The 14630-nt window shown below is 44.5% G+C and overlaps 1 pseudogene; it reads right to left on the bottom strand.

Annotated features, from left to right (window-relative positions):
• Window positions 1-10949: 10949 nt before the first annotated feature.
• Window positions 10950-13743, bottom strand: LOC111957421 (complement component C7-like; annotated as a pseudogene).
• Window positions 13744-14630: the final 887 nt, after the last annotated feature.

Genomic DNA, 14630 nt, shown 5'->3' with positions numbered 1-14630 from the left:
GAAGCTCCGGACTGAAGGGCGCCTCTGGAAGCTCCGGACTGAAGGGCGCCTCTGGAAGCTCCGGACTGAAGGGCGCCTCTGGAAGCTCCGGACTGAAGGGCGTCGCTGGAAGCTTCTGACTGGAGGGCGACGCTGGAGGCTCTAGACTGGAGGGCGTCGCTGGAAGCTCCTGACTGGAGGGCATCACTGGAGGCTCCGGACTGGAGGGCGTCGCTGGAGGATCCGGACTGGAGGGCCACTCTGGAGGGAGGAGACGCAGAGACAGCCTGGTGCGTGGGGCTGCCACAGGGCCCACCAGGCTGGGGAGACCTACAGGAGGCCTGGTGCGTAGAGAAGGCACCGGATGAACCTGGCTGTGGGGGAGCACTGGAGCTCTGGTGCGCAGCCTTGGCACCACTCCTCCAGGCTGAATGCCCACTTTAGCCCGGCACCTCCCGAGCGCAGGCACAGGTCGAACCGGGCTGTGGGGGAGCACTGGAGATCTGGTGCTTACCACGTACACCTCTCTTTTTGGCTGCATGCCCACTTTAGCCCGGCACGTGCGGAAAGCTGGAACAGGCCGCACTGGGTTCTCCTGGCGAACTGGGGATACTGTGCGTAGAGCTGGCGCAGTATAACCCGGGCCAAAGAGACGCACCGGAGACCAGGAGCGCTGAGCCGGCACAATCCCTCCTGGCTGAATGCCAACTCTAGCACGGCAACTGCGGGGAGCTTGCAGAGAGCGCACCYGGCTATGAGAGCGCACTGGAGACACACGGCGCAGAGCCGCATAACCTGGTGCCTGACTAGTCACTCTCTCCCCACGGTAAGCACGGGGAGTTGGCTCAGGTCTATAACCTGACTCCGCCAATCTCCCCGTGTGCCCCCCCKAAAAAACATTTGGGGGCTGCCTCTCGTGCACACCTCATTGAGCCAACTCCTCGTAGCGTCACCGCTCCGCCTTAGCTGCTTCCAGCTCATCCTTAGGACGAACGATATTCTCCCGCCTGTGCCCAGGGTCCCTTGCCTTCCATTATCTCCTCCCATGTCCATTCCTCCAGGAAACGCTGCTTGGTCTTTTTGTGGTGGGATCTTCTGTAACGGGTGTCGTTGGAAGGATGAGACCAAGGCGCAGCGTTCTTTGAGTTCCACATAATTTATTAACGAATTGAAACTTTAGAAAAGAAAAAACAATAACGAATACAATGACCGAACAGCTTCGTTGTGCAAACTACCTGCACACAAACAAAGAACAAGATCCCACACAGAAAGAGGGAAAAGGGCAGCCTAAGTATGATCCCCAATCAGAGACAACGATYGACAGCTGCCTCTGATTGGGAACCACACTCGGCCAGAAACAAAGAAATAAGAAACCTAGAAATACAGAACATTGAATGCCCACCCAAATCACACCCTAACCAAACCAAAATAGAGACATAAAAAGCTCTCTACGGTCAGGGCGTGATAGGTACAGAAGTCCAACCTTTTCGTTTGGTACAGAAGTCCAACCTTTTCGTTTGTCATAGGTTTTCGAGAGAGAGAGACCATTTGAAACAATGTCAACATTTAGTTTCTTCCATAAAGCTGAATTGATGAATTAATTAATTGTGTGTAGGACACAATTTCATCTTTAAGTTTGTTTCAAAAACAATGTTACCAAGTACGACACTTGCCATGTGTGGCAATACTTTTCCAATATGACCGGTCATTGAAGTTAGACACTTGCAGTAAACAGATATGCTATTTTAGGGCTCCATTCAATCTGTATCGCTGAAGAGTTAAAGATTGCACAATTTAAATGTAAAGGTAATTTCCGATTGAGCTGACATACACAGAGTTTACTGTAAATGCAGTCTCCGCTAACATTGCCTTTGATTTTTCAATCACGCTTTAAAGCTGAACTTCCGTGATACGCATTGAATAAAGCCCTTCATTTGATCACTCTGTTGTCACAGATAATGAAAACTTCTGGTGTATTCAATTTTTTTAAAGTATTCTAAAGTTTGTAATTTCCAGTTTAAAATGTCAGACTTGACTTACCCTAATGTAAAATGTATCAACCCCTACCAAAAAATGTCCATTCATTATAATCCACATAATGATTCACATGACCTGTTGCTGCAGGATTATTTTCCTGCTGTGAAAAACTAGTCAAATTAAGATAGCAGATCTGTATATGTACACTACTAGATAAAAGGTATAGAGCTGTTTTTCCAGAGCAGAGAAAGTCTGTGCACTACGTCTGTTGTGTGTTTCGTTCTCTGTTTTCCATTTCTAGCTGACCCTGTACTTCCTGTACTGACCTTTATTTAGTCTTCCATGAACCAAACACCTGTACCTGACTTTTACTTTCCATCTTCAAGGAGGAATATACTATACAATACTAAAAATATATAAACGTCTTTGCACATACAATATCTATCTATAAGTTAAGACATTAGACATACTCTATGTATGTATATACACATACTCTCCAATCGATGAGCTCTGGAAAATCTTCAAAGTTGAGATAGATTGGTGAAGTCTTGGTTGGCATAAGCAGGTGACGTCTCCCTGTGTAAGGCACAGTCTGTGCGGGTAGTGGGGACTCAGCATGGGTCTTGCTTATTAGTAATAGTGATATATGTGTAGGGCATGGAGAAGGTACAATACTGTAGTCAAAGCTGAAATAAAAAGCTATATGTCATTTTACATTGTTAATAAACTTTTTTATTTTAACCGACTGATGTGTTTTTTTTGTCTCTGTCTTAATTCTCTATAGGCCCTACTCAGACTTGAGATAATTTGACTTAACATGGATTTAAGTAATAATAATATCCTAAATCTGAATCAGCCCTAGACAAATATTTTTTTGTAGACAGAATTCCTAGTAGTATAGTAGTATTCTTAAATGATACTACAATGATCAACTGTTTTCATGCACATTTGAGCCAAATTTTCAGTCTAGTTCCATGTCTCAATGAGATTATTTACATCGTGATATTGTTTCCCTGTTGCCTAGAGCATTGTCCCATGATGCACCAATTCCCCCAAACGGTCTCGAAGCCCAAGTTCCTGTAAATTAGTGTTTTATCCACTGGGTGGAGACAGACTCATACAGCTAAGTATCAGCAAGATCATTCTCATCCATATTCAAAGGCTCAGTTGAGATTTAGCTAGCAGATGTGAAGATGCAATGCAATGTCATATTAACATCTAGAGATGATCCATTTGAATAACAATTCAATGGATGTTATGAGAAAGACTGCAAGCTGGAGAGGATTGCATGCCAAACCCCCCCCCCCCCCCCCACACACACACACCAATAGACACGCGCACGCATCTACAAACACCACACTCATTGCACACACACGCACATATCCATGCATACACGCATGCACGCATCCACACACACCACACACACCACACACCACACACACCACACACACACACACACACACACACACACACACACACACACACACACACACAACACACACCACACACACACGCAACCACACGCACGCATCCACCACACACACACACAAACACGCACCTATCCACACACACATGCATACGCACGCGCACGTATCCACACACACACGAATCCATACACACACACACAATGCATCCACACACACACACGCATCCACACACACGCCATCCGCACACACCCATGCGCACACACACGCATGCGCACACACACGCATGCGCACACACGCATCTACACGCACAACCGCATGCACAGACACACGCACACATCCACACATACACACACGCACCAACACACGAACACACACACACACACGCACAATTCTCGAGTGAAGAAAGTGCTGCCCGAGGTCATCACAGCCAAGCCCCCTGAGAAGGACCATCTGGCTTGGTGAATTACAGGACAAAAAATACACTGTATTTGGAGGAAAAAACATGGGACATCCTTCAAATGATACACTGGCAAACCTATTGGGAAACCCTAATTTTAGCTACTACATCAATTAAAAGACTATTGTTCATCTATTATTATGCATTTACAAACCTGCACCCAATGACTTCAGTATGAATAACTTTTTGTATCCAATCCTTTAGTATACAGTTCTCTCATTTTGCCATCCAGTCTTGCAGTATAGGACATTATATGTTTACAAGAAAACATCATGTTCACATTGCTTTGTAATAATCCTGCGATGACATCTGCAATGTGTGGACGATAACCATCTTATTTACATTTATTGCTAACTTGCATGAGCTGCATGCTGAATCAGACGGGGATTATATTTATTTCGATGTTAACAAACATTTTTGTTGAAAGTATTCACCCCCCTAGGCATTTTTCCCTATTTTGTTGCCTTACAACCTGGAATTAAAATATATTTTGGGGGGGTTTGTATCATTTGATTTACACAACATGCCTACCACTTTGAAGATGCAAAATATTTTTTTACTGTGAAGCAAACAAGAACAAGACAAAATAAACAGAAAACTTGACCATGCGTAACTATTCACCCCCCCCCCCCAAAGTCAATACTTTGTAAAGCCACCTTTTGTAGCAATTACAGCTGCAACTCTCTTGGGGTATGTCTTTATAAGCTGGCACATCTAGCCACAAAACTGCTCCAGCTCCTTCAAGTTGGATGCGTTCTGCTGGTGTACAGCAATCTTTAAAACTTCTTTAGGAGCAGGGGCAGCTTTTTCACTTTCGGGGAAAAATAGCATGCCAAAATTCAACTGCTTTCCTACTACTCCCCAGAATATAAGATATGCATATTATTAGATAGATTTTGGATAGAAAACACTCTGAAGTTTCTAAAACTGTTTGAATCATGTCTGTGAGAATAACCGAAACTTATGTAGCAGGCAAAACCCTGAGGACAAATCATTCAGAATTAGTATTTTTTGATGTCACTGTCCTTTCAATTAGCTTTTTAAGAGACACCAGATTTTTTAAGGACTTGCTTGCAGTTCCTACCGCTTCCACTGGATGTCCCCAGTCCTTGGAAATCGGTTGAGGTTATTCCTTTGTGTACTTGAAGAATATTGCTATCGTAAATGAGGGTCACATGAAGTAAATGTTTGGAGAGAGTCAAGTTATGAAAAAAGTTGCGTCAGTTTGGTTTCGTTTTGTATTGAACACGATCATCCCGTCTTCAAATTTGATCGATTATTAACGTTTAAAAATACCTAACGTTGTATGACAAAAGTAGTTTGAAATGTTTTTGGTAAATTTACATGTAACTTTTGATATATTTTGTAGTGACTTGGCGAAAGTTGGAAGCTGTGTTTTTCTGGATGAAACGGTCCAAATAAATTGACATTTTGGATATATATCGACGGATATTAATCGAACAAAGGTTACCATTTGTTGATGTCTTGGATACATATTGGAGTGCCAACAAAAGATTTTCGTCAAAGGTAAGGCATGATTTATATTTTATTTCTGCGTTTTGTGTCGTGCTTGCAGTGTTGAAATATGCTACTCTGTTTGTTTACTGATGTGCTGTCATCAGATAATAGCATCTTATGCTTTCGCCGAAAAGCTTTTTTGAAATCTGACATGTTGGCTGGATTCACAACGAGTGTAGAGCTTTAATTTGGTATCTTACATGTGTGATTTAATGAAAGTTWGATTTTTATATCATGTTATTTGAATATGGCTCGCTGTATTTTCCCTGGCTATTGGCCGGTTTGCGTCCCACCTGCCCCAGAGACGTTAAGTCATAACACAGATTCTCAATTGGATTGAGGCCTGGGCTTTGATTAGGCCATTCCAAGACATTTCAATGTTTCCCCTTAAACCACTCAAGTGTTGCTTTAGCAGTGTGCTTATGGTCATTGTCCTGCTGGAAGGTGAACCTCCGTCCCAGTCTCAAATCTCTGGAAGAAGAGCGAAACAGATTTCCCTCAAGAATTTCCCTGTATTTAGCTCCATCATTCCTTCAATTCTGACAAGTTTTCCAGTCCCTGCTGATGTAAAACATCTCCACAGCATGATGCTGCCACCATGCTTCACTGTGGGGATGGTATTCTCGGGGTGATGAGAGGTGTTGGGTTTGCGCCAGACATTGCGTTTTCCTTGATGGTCATAAATCTCAATTTTAGTCTCATTTGACCAGACTACCTTCTTCCATATGTTTGGGGAGTCTCCTACATGCTTTTTGGCAAACACCAAATGTGTTTGCTTATTTTTTTCTTGAAGCATTGGCTTTTTTCTTGCCCCTCTTCTGTAAAGCCCAGCTGTGTGGAGTGTGCGGCTTAAAGTGGTCCTATGGACAGATACTCCAATCTCCGCTGTGGAGCTTTGCAGCTCCTTCAGGGTTATCTTTGGTCTCTTTGTTGCCTCTCTGATTAAAGCCCTCCTTGCCTGGTCCATGAGTTTTGGTGGGCGGCCCTCTCTTGGCAGGTTTGTTGTGGTGCCATATTCTTTCAATTTTTTAATAATGGATTTAATGGTGCTCCGTGGGATGTTCAAAGTTTCGGATATTTTCTATAACCCAACCCTGATCTGTACTTCCCCACAACGTTGTCCCTGACCTGTTTGGAGAGGTCTTCATAGTGCCGCTTGCTTGGTGGTGCCCCTCGCTAAGTGGTGTTGCACAGACCCTGGGGACTTTCAGAACAGATAGACTGAGATCATGTGACAGATCATGTGACACTTAGATTCCACACAGGTGGACTTTATTTAACTAATTATGTTACTTCTGAAAGTAATTGGTTGCAACAGATCTTATTTAGGGGCTTCATAGCAAAGGGGGTGAATACATATGCACGCAACACTTCTACAGGGTTTTTTTTGTAGAATTTTTTTAAACAATACATTTCTTTCATTTCACTTCACTTCACCAATTTGGGCTATTTTGTGTATGTCCATTACATGAATTCCAAATAAAAATCCATTTAAATTACAGGTTGTAATGCAACAAAATAGGAAAAACACCAAGGGGGATGAATACTTTTGCAAGGCACTGTAGGTAGGGGTGACGTGACTGTGCATAGATAACAAACATCGAGTAACAGCATTGTAAAGAAAAAAGGGGGGAGGTCAATGCCAATAGTCCAGGTGGCCATTTGATGAGTTGTTCAGCATTCTTATGGCCTGGCAGTTGAAGCTGTTAAGAAGCCTTTTGGACCTAGACTTGGCATTCCGGTACCACTTGCCGTGAGTTAGCAGAGAGAACAGTCTATGACTTGCGTTGCTGGAGTCTTTGATACTTTTTTGGACCTTCCTCTGACACTGTCAAGTATAGAGGTCCTGGATGGCAGGAAGCTTGGTCCCAGTGATGTACTGGGCCGTACGCACTACCCTCTGTAGCGCCTTATGATCTGATGCCAGGCAGTTGCCATACCAGGTAGTGTTACAATCAGTCAGGATGCTCTCAGGGGTGCAGCTTCAGAACCTTTTGAGGATCTGGGGACTTTTCTAAATCTTTTCAGTCTCCTGAAGGAGAATATGTGTTGTCGTGCTGTCTTCACAATTGTCTTGGTGTGTTTGGACCATGATAGTTTGTTAGTGATGTGGACACCAAGGAAGCTTGAAGCTCTCGACCCGCTCCACTACAGCCCCGTCAGTGGGAATGGGGGCGTATTTGTCCCTCCTTTTTCTATTGTTCATGATCAGCTCTGTCTTGCTCACTTTGAGGGAGAGGTTGTTATCCTGGCACCAAACTGCCAGGTCTCTGACCTCCTCTCTATATGCTGTCTCATCGTTGTGATCAGGCCTACCACTGTTGTGTCGTCAGCAAACTTAATGACAGTGTTGGAGTCGTGCTTGGCCACGCAGTCGTTGGTGAACAGGGAGTACAGGAGGGGACTAAGCATGTACCCCTGGGGAGCCACCGTGTTGAGGATCAGCGTGGCAAATGTGTTGTTGCTTACCCTTACCACGTGGGGGCAGCCAGTCAGGAAGTCAGCGATCCAGCTGCAGAGGGAGTTGTTTAGTCCCAGGYTCCTTAGCTTAGTAACTGTGCACATAACTTTTCATGATTTAAAAGTAATTACCGATTGAGCCGACATATGCAMCGTTTACCATAAATGCAGTCTCTGTGAAAGCAGAAACATTGCTTTTAAATGTRAATCCTGCTATAACGCTGATCTCCTGAGCTATAGTTGAATTGAGCCCTTTGTCGCTTTGAAAATAACATGATAGTTGAATTACTTAGAAAATCATCCCAAGCATGTGTTTGGCTGCAGTCAAACTTTGATACATCTGTGTCTGCGTGCTGCTGAATGTAAAGGAGAGTTGTTATGTAACTGGTAATGGAGGTTGGAGTGTCATGGGTGTGTGTTCTGCAGCTTGTGTACACACACATACACACACACACAAACAGGTCTGCCTTTCACAGAGCTAACAGGCAGCTAGCCAAGAGGAGGAATGGAGTGTCAATCACAGTCATATTATTGGCTGACTGAAAGGAGTTTGGTTAATTTGGAAAGGAAAGACATGTACAGTACAACCTCTACTGAACCAACAGCATGTAGAAATGTGTGGACAGAAGGTGTTTCTATTCTCTGAAAATGTTGTTTATGTAGATTCTATTTCTGCCTGCAGTGACTTGTCAATCCTTTGCATGGTGCCTTAAGCAAACTATTCATGCATTGTACAGTGCATTCGGAAAGTATTCAGACCCCTTGACTTTTTCCAAATTTTGTTATGTTACAGCCTTATTCTAAAATTGATTAKATKGTTTTTTATCCCCTCATCAATRTACACACAATACCTCATAATGACAAAGCAAAAACTGGTTTATAGAAATTTTGCAAATGTTAAAATAAACATATGAAAAATATTTAGATAAGGATTCAGACCCTTTACTCGGTAGTTTGTTGAAGCACCTTTGGCAGTGATTACAGCCTCAAGTATTCTTGGGTATGACGCTACAAGCTTAGCACACCTGTATTTGGGGAGTTTCTCCCATTKTTCTCTACAGTTCGTCTCAAGATCTGTCAGGTTGGATTTGGGAGCYTCGCTGCACAGCTATTTTCAGGTCTCTTCAGAGATGTTCATTCGGGTTCACTGGCCACTCTACCATAAAGGCCTGAATGGTGGAGTGCTGCAGACATGGTTGTCCATCTGGAAGTTTCTCCCATCTCCACAGAGGAACTCTGGAGCTCTGTCAGAGTGACCATCAGGTTCTTGGTCACCTCCATGACCAAGGCCGTTTTCCTCCGTTTGGCCGGGCAGCCAGCTCCAGGAAGAGTCTTGGTGGTTCCAAACTTCTTCCATTTAAGAATGATGGAGGCCCCTGTGTTGCAGGGACCTTCAATGCTGCAGACATTTTTTGGTACCTTTCCCCAGATCTCGACATAATCCTGTCTCGGAGCTCTACGGACAATTCCTTCGACCTCATGACTTGGTTTTTGTTCTGACYTGCACTGTCAACTCAACTGTGGGACCTTATATAGACAGATGTTTGCCTTTCCAAATCATGTCCAATCAATGGAATTTACCACATGTAGTCTCCAATCAAGTTGAAGAAACATCTCAAGGATGACCAATGGAAACAGGATGCACCTGAGCATCATTTCGAGTCTCATAGCAATGAGTCTGAATACTTGTGTAAATAAGGTACTTCTGTTTTTTATTTTTAATACATTTGCAAAAATGTAGTTGCTTAGTTATTATGGGTTATTGGTTGTAGCTTGATGAGAATMTTCTTTTTTGAATAAGGCTGTAATGTAACAAAATGTGAAAAAGTCAATTGGTCTGAATACTTTCCGAATGCACTGTATGTAACTCTAAATTGGATGAGGTAATTTTATACATGGGTCAAGTAGAATTAGGGTTCTATTCAATCCGTATCACGGAAATTCAGCGTTACAGCGTGAATTAAATTTAAAGGCAATGTTCCCGCGTTAGCAGAGACTGCATTTACGGCAGACACTACCGATGTCGGTTCAATAGGAAACTACCATTTCATTTCTATCACGCAATCTGTAACGTTTCATCAATACAGACTGAATAGAGCCCTTAGTTCTTACTCTACTGTTGTGACTTTTTTTTGTTTATTGGAACAAAAATATGTATTATGAATTCCAAACTAATGGATGATTTATATTGCTTTAATGTCTTTGAAGCAGTGCGTTTGAAGAGTCATGTAAAATGAACAGAGATGAGACAAAATGAGTGGAGAGTATTTTCTGTCATTATCACAGACATGCTGAGTCGGAGGAGAGGAGACCATTCTCTTGTGTCCTTAGGCTCCACAGGGCAGTCTGCTGCCAACGGACACCTTCTCCCATTTACATCTCCTCAGTCCTGCCTCACACTCGCTCAGCGTCTGGGTAGCACTGTCAGCCTCAGTCCTGCCTCACACTCGCTCAGCGTCTGGGTAGCACCTGTCAGCCTCAGTCCTGCCTCACACTCGCTCAGCGTCTGGGTAGCACTGTCAGCCTCAGTCCTGCCTCACACTCGCTCAGCGTCTGGGTAGCCATGTCAGCCTCAGTCCTGCCTCACACTCGCTCAGCGTCTGGGTAGCACTGTCAGCCTCAGTCCTGCCTCACACTCGCTCAGCGTCTGGGTAGCACTGTCAGCCTCAGTCCTGCCTCACACTCGCTCAGCGTTGGGTCACTGTCAGCTCAGTCCTGCCTCACACTCGCTCAGCGTCTGGGTAGCACTGTCAGCCTCAGTCCTGCCTCACACTCGCTCAGCGTCTGGGTAGCACTGTCAGCCTAGTCCTCCTCACAGCTCGCTCAGCGTCTGGTAGCACTGTCAGCCTCAGTCCTCCTCACACTCGCTCAGCGTCTGGGTAGCACTGTCACCTCAGTCCTGCCTCACACCTCGCTCAGCGTCTGGGTAGCACTGTCAGCCTCAGTCCTGCCTCACACTCGCTCAGCGTCTGGGTAGCACTGTCAGCCTCAGTCCTGCCTCACACTCGCTCAGCGTCTGGGTAGCACTGTCAGCCTCAGTCCTGCCTCACACTCGCTCAGCGTCTGGGTAGCACTGTCAGCCTCAGTCCTGCTCACCTCGCTCAGCGTCTGGGTAGCACTGTCAGCCTCAGTCCTGCCTCACACTCGCTCAGCGTCTGGGTAGCACTGTCAGCCTCAGTCCCTAGACGGACACAGACTCAACCCTGGGTCTGAGCACTCAACCCTGTCCTCACAGCGACACCTGTTTGTTTGTCCTGTTGGAATGAGACAAGGAAAATAGGACAAGGAAAATGTCCTTGAGATCTGGTGCAGTTTGCACACACGCACACGCACACGCACACGCACACGCACACGCACACACACTCGCACACACATTCGCACGCGCGTGCCCATGTAAGCGCACACACAAAAAAACTGAAGTGTTGAGTTGTACCATCACAGGTCTCCCACAGCTGGCAGTCACTCAGTTTAGGGTGAAGTTGTGTGGGTTGGCCACTGGCAGGTGCGGTCCTCTGTCAAGTTGTAGCACACTGCAGGGTGTGTATCTCGCACACGCTCAGTCTGTCTTTCCAACCCCTCTCAGAGTTGGTGGCACACACTTCTTGAGATGATCTGGACAAAAGAGCAACATGAAACCTTGAAACCACTGAAATTAGATCAGTTTTGTGTTTGCTCTCCTGATGATCAAGATTTGAACTTGTGGAGGCTGAGCTGATCTTATATCTGTGTCTAAGGGAATATTATAGAATTTAATCATAGCTAAAGCATAGATCATAGTTAGAATATGCAGTCAAAAGGTGCCACAAAGGTTGGTAAAACGTACGCGCAATCATAAGKCATTTTACAGATACATTCGTTTTCTGCGAGTTTCTCCCATGGTTTGCATTGCACTGCTGGGCCATCAAGGGGATTGAGCGTTTTTGGTGCTGGATTCATAAAGGAAAGAAGGAAAACAAAGACCATACTTAATTTGAATTTCCGAGGGGAGAGAATACCAGAAGGTAAAAGTTGCAGAATGGATACATCTCCAGATTGGTGGAACTGGGTATGGTGTTTGTGAAATGCAGCTGAATCAAGGTAACCTACCCTGGTGATGGTATGTGATGGTATTGGGGTCCGGTGACCCAGAGGATCTCTATGTCTCCCACTATGTGTCTCCCCTCAGGGTAGGATAGAGGGATCATTTCTCCTATGTCATAAGTGGGCTCGCAGTGGGAGCCTGTGACATCATTTTGAAGGGATGGGACATGACACCTGGAGCATGAGGGAACAATCTTAATGATTGGTGTGTGTGTGTGTGTGTGTGTGTGTGTGTGTGTGGTGTGTGTGTGTGTGTGTGTGTGTGTGTGTGTGTGTGTGTGTGTGTGTGTGTGTGTGTGTGTGTGTGTGTGTGTGTGTGTGTCGTCATTGAAGCACAACTTACTCTTGCACTCTTTGGGAGCTGTGCTCCATGTCTGATCACCAGTGCACTCTGCGGTTCTAATTCCAATCAGATGGCAGTCCTCCATACAGGTGTATTAAATCTTACTGTCCACCATATACACATCTTTTGGATCCTGAGTTTAACAGCACAAATGATGGTCAAACACAGTCAAAACTTTCCAGATTGTGATCTCTACTACTGGAGGAACTTACAACAACTGCATTATAATAAACAGACTGAAACGACTACATGGTAGACAAGGGTGTTGTACAAGCTTTTGGAGCCAGCCCAGTGCAAATACATGGTGATTAGTTCATTCACAGTTGTGTTAGTGCGAGTTTAGAGCAAACGCCTATATGCCCTGTAGCTTTGCTTTATCTTGGCCAGGTCGCAGTTGTAAATGAGAACTTGTTCTCAACTAGCCTACCTGGTTAAGGTGAAATAAATAAAACATTTAAAAATGAAAAGCTCTCCAGCAGCAGCAGCACTGAAGGAAACAGGCAGTAGTATAGTGACTGTCTGTCCATCCATTCTTACCACGACATAGCCATTAGGGAGAGGAGGTGTGCTTCCTCAGGTCTCTCGAGGTGAGAGGGTCAGGGCAAAGCACTGAGGCTCCATGGTCCTGGAAGTAAACAAACAAGTAAGCAAACAAACAAACAGGCGTACACCAAACGGACGTTCAGTAAGGTAACAGCAGGGTAATATGAAGGCTGAATTAATAGAAGACAGCAATGTGTTGCTCCTGCCATGCTTTTCCAACACTGTCTTTGTTAGCGCTTGCCTGATTYGCACTTTGGCCTGCAGAAGTACTTTGTGAAAGGTGCTATGTATACAGTCCATGTCATGTATTTGTTGTGTTGTGTTCATGTATAAAGTCTTATCACTAAAGTCAACAGAAGCTGCAATAATTCTGACAGGATTTATTGCATGTCTCGGTTGCTATGGCAGCCTGTCGTCACCCTGGCCTCCCCGTTGCAGTGATGGCATCCTCTCTGAGGGGCATGAGTACTGCATGTGCGGSTTCGTGACCTCTGACTTACAGAGCAGTAAGTCCAGCCAAACCAGCAGGACCAGCTGCCATGGATCAGCCTTTAGGGAGGGAGGGAAATAATGGTTGAATGTTGGGTTGTGGTGAACGAAACAAGGAGAGAGAAAGGAAGGATGGAGAGAGAGGTTATGCATATATCTGTATGTGAATGTACAGTATGTCTGCAAGCACCCAGAAATAAATACACAAATACCATCATCTGGAGTATCCACACGACATGTAAAATGTTACCTACCCTCTACCTCCTTTCCCTTCTCACAGGCCAGTCTGTACCAGGTTTACAGATGTATTTACACTCATCCCCCTCTATCACCACCAGGCTGTTGTTCCTGCAGGGCTGGCAGAAGCAAGGGTGCCTTTCATTCAGGTACTGCTCTATGGCCGTCTTCAGATGGAGCCTATTCACGCCAGCACACTGCACCTCCTTTACCAGCTCATACAGAGGCCTCATCTGGAAACATGCACACCACACACAACATGGGACGAGTAATATAGCAAGCGTTTTCCACACAGCTTTTTTTACTCTACCTTTGTATGTAATTAACTATTTTTCCTCAAGCAATGATGCCAATAATCTTCCCAACAAACCGAAAACATTCCCAGAACATTATCTAAGATTCCCATTAAGTTCACTAAAATGTTGTGCACAACATCTCTAACAACCACCACAGAACATTCCACAAAAGTTCTTATTAGGTTTACAGGTAATAACACAATGTACCAGTAATGTTTTCCCAGCAAACCAAAATTGCTTCTGTGAAAGTTCCCAGAACATTTGTTAGGTTGTGGCAAATGTTCTCATAACACAAAAACTGTCCAGTAGTGCTGATGATTATACAAGGTTTGTATGAAACATTCTGCTGATGTTGCAAGACCGTTCCCAGAACACATTTAGTCTGTTCTTTAAAGGTTCACAGAATGTTTAATTAGGTTGTGAGAACAGTCTGGTGGGAACATTGTAGGGACATCACAAAAGGTGTTCTCAAAACACACAAAAAATGGTCCAGTTGTGCGGCTGATTATACAATGTTTCTTCTAGGGTGCAAAAAACATTCACTTGATGTTACAAGAATGCTCCCAGAACACATTCAGTCTGGACTTTAAAGGTTCGCAGGATGTTTACACTTTTTTGGTTACTACATGATTGCATAGGTGTTATTTCATAGTTTTGATGTCTTCGCTATTCTTCTACAATGTAGAAAATAGTGCAAATAAGAAAAACCCTGGAATGAGTAGGTGTGTCCAAACTTTTTACTGGTACTGTAGGTAGGGATAAAGTTGCTAGTCCAACTGTGGTTAGTCTGTTGCTGTCTGATAGCCATTGAACTCTACCGTGCA

Source organism: Salvelinus sp. IW2-2015, linkage group LG33 (assembly GCF_002910315.2).
Source record: "Salvelinus sp. IW2-2015 linkage group LG33, ASM291031v2, whole genome shotgun sequence".
Classification (NCBI taxonomy): Eukaryota; Metazoa; Chordata; class Actinopteri; order Salmoniformes; family Salmonidae; genus Salvelinus; species Salvelinus sp. IW2-2015.
Note: the sequence above shows the minus strand (reverse complement) of the source record. Positions and strands in the feature narration are given on the sequence as shown.